Consider the following 6,995-nt stretch of genomic DNA (forward strand, 5'->3'; position numbering starts at 1 on the left):
AAAAAGTACAGGATAAGACAGGGGTGTCAGTCATTTTAACTCTGGGGGCCACACGATGGAACAAACATTCTGTCGGGGGCCGGACGAGTAGATTAAAAAGAAAGAAAAAGAGATGAAGAAAAAAGAGAAAGAGGGAGGGAAAAGGAGAGAGGGTGGGACAAAGAAAGAAAAAGAGAGAGGGAGAGCGCGTGAGAAACAAAAGAGATAAAACGTGGTGAGACAGGGGGAAAAAGAAAGGGAGCGGAATAAAGAAATCCAAAGAGAAATAGAAAGACCAAAGGAGAGAAAAGAAAGCGCCATGGGAGCGCACTAGTAGATTAAAGAGAAAGAAAAAGAGATAAAGAAATAAGAGAAAGAGGGAGGGAAAAAGAGAGAGGGCGGGGGAAAAAAGGAAGAAAAACCAAAAGAGAGAGAGGGTGAGCGTGAGAGACAAAAGATAAGAAGTCGTGAGAGGGGGAAAAGAAAGGGAGAGGAAGAAAGAAATCCAAAGAGAAATAGAAAGACAGAAGAAGAGAAAAGAAAGCGCAAAGGGTAGGAAGAGAAAAGAGAGAAAAGGAAAAAAGGAAGTTAGAGCAAAATAAGTTAAAAAGACACAGAGAGAGAAAGAAACAAAGAGCAACAAAGGAAGAGAAAAAGACAGAGAAAGAGTGGGAGAAGGAGAGAGAGAGAGAGAGAAAGAAATACAGGACAGGGCAGGATAAAGAAAGAGAGGCAGGGAGAAACAAAAGAGATAAAAAAAAGTCATGAGAGAGGGGTAAAGAAAGGGAGAGGAAGAAAGAAATCCAAAGAAAAATAGACAGAAGGGGAGAAAAGAAAGTGGGAAGGGTAGGAAGAGAGAAAGAGAAAATGAAAAAAGGAAGTTAGAGCAAATGAAGTTAAAAAGACTGAGAGAAAGAGACAAAGAGCAACAAAGAAAGAGAAACAGAGACACAGAGAGTGGGAGAAAAGGGATGGAAGAGAGAGAGAGAGAGAGAAACAAATACAAGTACAGTATCTTTGTTGGAGGCACCTGGCTTTGGCAACATCAAGTGGACATATTTCAACCTGCAGCTTGTTTTTCTCTTGTGCTTCTCTGTGTGTTGTCTGGCGGGCCGGATTCAATCAATCCCTTAGCGGGCCTGATCTGGCCCGCGGGCCGCCTCTTTGACACCTGTGGGATAAGACTACTGCATTCTGAAGCCCCGGCACCCAGGATAAAACATTTAACACAACAAAATATTACATACTAAGTACTACTTATGTGTTATATACACGTGAATGATTAAATGACATTGTAAAGAAACCTATAGGTCGCAGGTGTCAAAGAGGCGGCCCGCGGGCCAGATCAGGCCAGCTAAGGGATTGAATCCGGCCCGCGAGACAACACTCAAAGAAGCGCAAGAGAAAAACGAGCTGCAGGTTGAAATATGTCCACTTGATGTTGCCAAAGCCAGGTGCCTCCCACAAAGACACTGTAATTGTATTTCTTTCTCTCTCTCTCTCTTTTTTTCCACCCTTTTTCTCCCACTCTCTGTCCCTCTCTTTCATTCTCTGTGTCTCTTTTTCTCTTCCTTTGTTGCTCTTTGTCTCTTTCTCTCTCTCTGTCTTTTTAACTTCTTTTGCTCTTACTTCCATTTTTCCTTTTATCTCTTTTCTCTTTCTCTCTTCCTACACTTTCGCACTTTCCTTTCTCTTTTCTCTCCTGTCTTTCTATTTCTCTTTGGATTGCTTTTTTCCGTTCCCTTTTTTCCCCCCCTCTCTCATGACTTTTTATCACTTGTTTCTCATGCTCTCTCTCTCTCTTTTTCTTTCTTTGTCCCGCCCTCTCTCCCTTTTCCCTCCCTCTTTCTCCTATTTGTTTATCTCTCTTTTTCTCTTCCTTTGTTGTTCTTTGTCTCTTTCTCTCTCTGTGTCTTTTTAACTTATTTTGTGCTCTAACTTCCGTTTTTCCTTTTCTCTTTCTCTCTTCCTACCCTTCGCGCTTTCCTTTTTCTTTTCTCTCCTTCTATCTGTCTATTTCTCTTTGGATTTCTTTTTTCCGTTCCCTTTTTTCCCCCCTCTCTCACGACTTTTTCTCTTGTTTCTCACGCTCTCTCCCTCTCTTTTTCTTTCTTTGTCCTGCCCTCTCTCCTTTTCCCTCCCTCTTTCTCCTATTTGTTTATCTCTCTTTTTCTCTTCCTTTGTTGTTCTTTGTCTCTTTCTCTCTCTGTCTTTTTAACTTATTTTGCTCTTACTTCTGTTTTTCCTTTTCTCTTTTCTCTTTCTCTCTTCCTATCCTTCGTGCTTTCCTTTTTCTTTTCTCTCTTCCTGTCTGTCTATTTCTCTTTGGATTTCTTTCTTCCTCTCCCTTTTTTCCCCCTCTCACGACTTTTTATCTTTTTTGTTTCTCACACTTTCTCCCCCCCTCTCTCTCTCTCTTTTTCTTTCTCTGTCCCAACCTATCTCCTTTCCCTCCCTCTTTCTCTTATTTCTTTATCTCTCTTTTTCTTTCTCTTTAACCTACTAATCCGGCCCCCGACAGAATGTTTGTTCTATCGTGTGGCCCCCGAGTTCAAATGAGTTTGACACCCCTGCTATAAGTTGATATTTTCTTCACCTTTGGTGTGATGTGACTTCAACTGGTACAGTAGAGTTAGCGGGTGGATGCAGAGAGTGGGAGGAGACGGGGGATTACAACTGAAACTGATTTTAAAACTTGTGAGGAATTTAATGCCCTTGGTTATAGGCATATTCCTGAGTAAAGGTAAACCATGCGTGTGCCCTTTTCATATTCCTTGCTAATCACACGCTTCCTTTCCATGGTTGTCATGTTTTTGCTTCCCTCTTTAATTTCACGGCAACTCTTTGGAGTCGGGACCCTGAGGGAATAAATACAGAACAAAAACAACAGTATGAGTCTTTACACAGTACATGGGATTTTAAATTGGATGAACACAGGAAAGGCATTGTGGGATGTAGTTTAGCCAATAGCGTATCTGTATCTTCATGATGCCTTGACGCAACCAATAGCAGACCAGCATTTTATAGCAGTGTTTGCAACTACTGTGCGACGGTACTGGCCCAGGAATTCATCGTTATACTCTTCGCGGGAAAATATCCAATTTGTGTGCCTGAGTTTTTAAAGCTTTTTGTTTTTTGTTTTTTCAGGAAAAAGCAAAAAAGGTTCAGAAGATGTCCCCTCAACACCCAAAACACCATCCATGTAGTCTTCTCCTGGAAAATATTGTTTTATTTTATTTTTACTTTTATTTTTTAACAAATTTAATCTTCTTTGACACGTTTCTGACCAAGAGGCAGGTTACAGTGGATTGCAAAACTATTTGGCCCCCTTGAACTTTGATTTTTTTTTTTTTTTTTTTTTTTTTTTTTGCCACATTTCAGACTTTTAAACATCAAGATATAAAACTGTCATTTCTTGTGAAGAATTAACAATAAGTGGGACTTCATTGGATATTTTCAACTTTTTTAACAAAAAACGAAAAAGTGGGTGTGCAAAATGATTCAGCCCCATTGAGTTAATACTTTGTAGCGCCACCTTTTGCTGCGATGACAGCTGCAAGTCGCTTGGGGTATGTCTCTATCAGTTTTGCACATGGAGAAACTGATAATTTGGCCCATTCCTCCTTGCAAAACAGCTCCAGCTCAGTGAGGTTGGATGGAAAGCGTTTGTGAACCGCATTTTTCAGTTCTTTCCAGATTCTCAATTGGATTGAGGTCTGGACTTTGACTTGGCCATTCTAACATATTGATATGTTTCCATTATAGCTTTTGCTTTGTTTTGGATCATTGTCTTGTCGGAAGGCAAATTTCCGTCCCAGTCTCAGGTCTTTTGCGGACTCCGTCAGGTTTTCTTCCAGAATGGTCCTTTATTTGGCTCCACCCATCTTCCCATCAATTTTAACCATCTTCCCTTTCCCTGCTGGGCCCAAACCATGATGCTACCACCACCATGTTTGACTGTTGAGGGTGATGAGCTGTGCTGCTTTTACGCCAAACATAAAGTCTTACATTGTTGGATTTTGGACTCATCTGACCAGAGCACATGTTTGGTGTGTCTCCCAGGTGGCTTGTGGCAAACTTTAAAGGACACTTTTTATAGATATCTTTAAGGAATGGCTTCCTTCTTTCCACTCTTCCATAAAGGCCAGATTTGTGCAGTATATGACTGATTGTTGTTCTATGGACAGATTCTCCCACCTCAGCTGTAGACCTCTGCAGTTCAGAGTGATCATGGGCCTATTCTTCTTCTCTTCTCCTTGTATGAACTGAAAGTTTAGAGGGACGGCCCGAACTTGGTAGATTTGCAGTGCAATACTCCTTCCATTTCAATATTATTGCTTGCACAGTGCTCCTTGGGATGTTTAAAGCTTAGGAAATCTTTTTGTATCCAAATCCAGCTTTAAACTTCTCCGCAAAAGTATCTCAGACCTGCCTGGTGTGTTCCCCGTTCTTCATGATGCTGTCTGCGCTTTAAACAGACCTGAGACTATCACAGTGCAGGTACATTTATATGGAGACTTGCAGGGTTGGGTAGGGTTACTTGAACTGGATTACTTTCAATGACTTTTGGATGACTCCAATACCAAATATGCTAATAAAAGACAAAAGAAACTAAATATGAATAAAATGACTAAATTTTGTTCAGGCTTGGGGAGTAACGGAATACATGGAACGGAATACATGGAACGGAAAAAAATGATGTCGGCAAGCTGTTTGGATTTATTTTCATTTTGTTTCTGTCGCATTTTATGTTAGTTTTGCCAGAGATCAAAGCCAGGAGAGAAAGCTTACCACGTGTTGTGAGTCATCATTTTATTCCTATTTAGTTTCTTTTGTCTTTTATGAGCATATTTGGTATTGGAGTCATCCAAAAGTCATTGAAAGTAATCCAGTTAAAGTAACCCTACCCAACCCTGGAGACTTGATTACACACAGGTGGATTCTATTTATCATCGTTAGTCATTTAGATCAACATTGAATCATTCAGAGATTCTCACTGGACTTCTGGACAGAGTTTGCTGCACTGACATTAAAGGGGCTGAATCATTTTACACACCCACTTTTTCATTTTTTATTTGTTCTTGCTCACCGGATACTTTTCTCATGAAAGTAAAATTCATTGTGGCTCAGAATGTCTTTTAAAAAGTCCAAAAACGATTTTGTACTGACTTCCAAGACATCAATTGTGATTTCATAATGGGAATCCAGATAGGTGGATATTTTTACATGAGCTTTTATTCGAGCAACACCTCGGATGCTTTAGTTTTGTCTCTTTTTACAATTTCACTTTTTATATATAAAACAAATAACCTCCTGACAAATGAAAATGCTGTGTTTTGATTCGGGCTGTGTTCTCAATCCATTGGTGAGTAGAAAATTCCTTTCGGTTACTCCACTTTTTGAACTGCGGGCATCTGCTCGAGAGCTGTTTAAAGTACCGTATTTTCCGCACTATAAGGCGCACCTAAAAGCCTTTATTTTTTTCAAAAGCTGACCATGCGCCTTATAATACAGTGCGCCTTATATATGGATCAATATTAAGTCGCAAAGTCTTGCAACCAAGGCAAGCAGCCGCCGACTCGATTTTCCCCCGAAGGCGAAGTCGTCCGCGGTGTATGCTGGGATTTATATACCGGCGTTTCATTGGCTAACCAATGGGTCAATCATCATTTGAATCGGTCACTATTGGCTAAAGTTATTCTGAGGTAAAGGGGGCGGATCCTTTTGATCATTTACAGGCTCGCATAGGCTAAAGGGGCAAAACAAAGCCTGCAATTGGCCAAAAAAGATGAATGCGAATCACACGTTGGGTTGCACTACGGCATAGAGAAAACATTTTTTACTATTCTGTATTTGTAAATATTTGACTCTCCTGGATTGACTACACTCACGGTTGTAAGAAGACCATGGTTACGTATCATTATTGAAGGTGATGGCTGCAAGAGAATTTAGGTGAGCTATGCGGCTTTATATTTTCCCGGTATCTTGTTTAAGAACGATCTTGATGTTTCTGTGATGAGTCTATTTTGAAACTCAATTCAATTCAAAGTGTTTATTGTCATATGCACGGTAAAGAACCCCGTTTCCCTGCACAATCAAATTCTTACTTTGCTGTCCACACAGTTGCCAGCAAAAAATCAAATGGAAACTAAGAAATGTTTGTTTGGTGACATCGTACGGATACCGCATCCGCACGTGTCTGAGACACGTATTTGCTTCTTTGCAAGCTTTGGGAATGTTAAGGGGGTAAGAAGTTGGACTGAACTATCTGACTGTTTTGTCCACGTTCCCATTGTAGCGCCTTATGTATGGAAAATATAGGACCAAAAACTATTTTTTGGGGGTGCGCCCTATAACCCGGTGTGCCTTATAGTGCGGAAAATACGGTATAAGTATATATAAATATATCAGTAACGGTCTGTGCAATGTACACCTAGGAGTAAAAGAATTGCTTTCAATTATGTTTATTTGGGTTTAAAATCGGATTTGCTGGTAACCCGACCCCCATAAGGTGGGTCTGACGAGCCATCATCAGAAATAGTCCAAAATAGCCTCTTTGTCCTTAAAATTTCTCATGAAAGAAGAAATCTTCCAAACATATTGTATTTAGCCTCAAATCACAGATTTTGCTGTTGATAATGGGATTCGTTAAATGCTAGGAAGCAACTCATCCAGGGAGAATCAATGAAAGGAAGCGGATAGTTGATATAAAATTGTTTTAAAAGTATTGATGGATAAAATTCGGACATCACATGATTTAGACATTTTTAGGCCAGCAGAGAAGGTCTTGCAGATCCTGATGGCACACCACTTATATATATGTAAATGTCTTTCTAAAATTTAGAATTGACAATTTAACCATTTCACGAAAATGTGTCCTATTTCATCCCCGAGGCGCTATTTTTAAAAGACGAATTGTTTCTATTTTCCTCAAAACATTTGGAAAAAATGTCACGACAACGATCATTCGCTCAATAAGCAGTTTCCCGTTCCGCCCAAGGTGGCGCTAATGCAAC

This window comes from Urocampus carinirostris, chromosome 9, assembly GCF_059441175.1.
Source record: "Urocampus carinirostris isolate Australia breed hairy pipefish chromosome 9, RoL_Ucar_1.0, whole genome shotgun sequence".
NCBI classification, from domain to species: Eukaryota; Metazoa; Chordata; class Actinopteri; order Syngnathiformes; family Syngnathidae; genus Urocampus; species Urocampus carinirostris.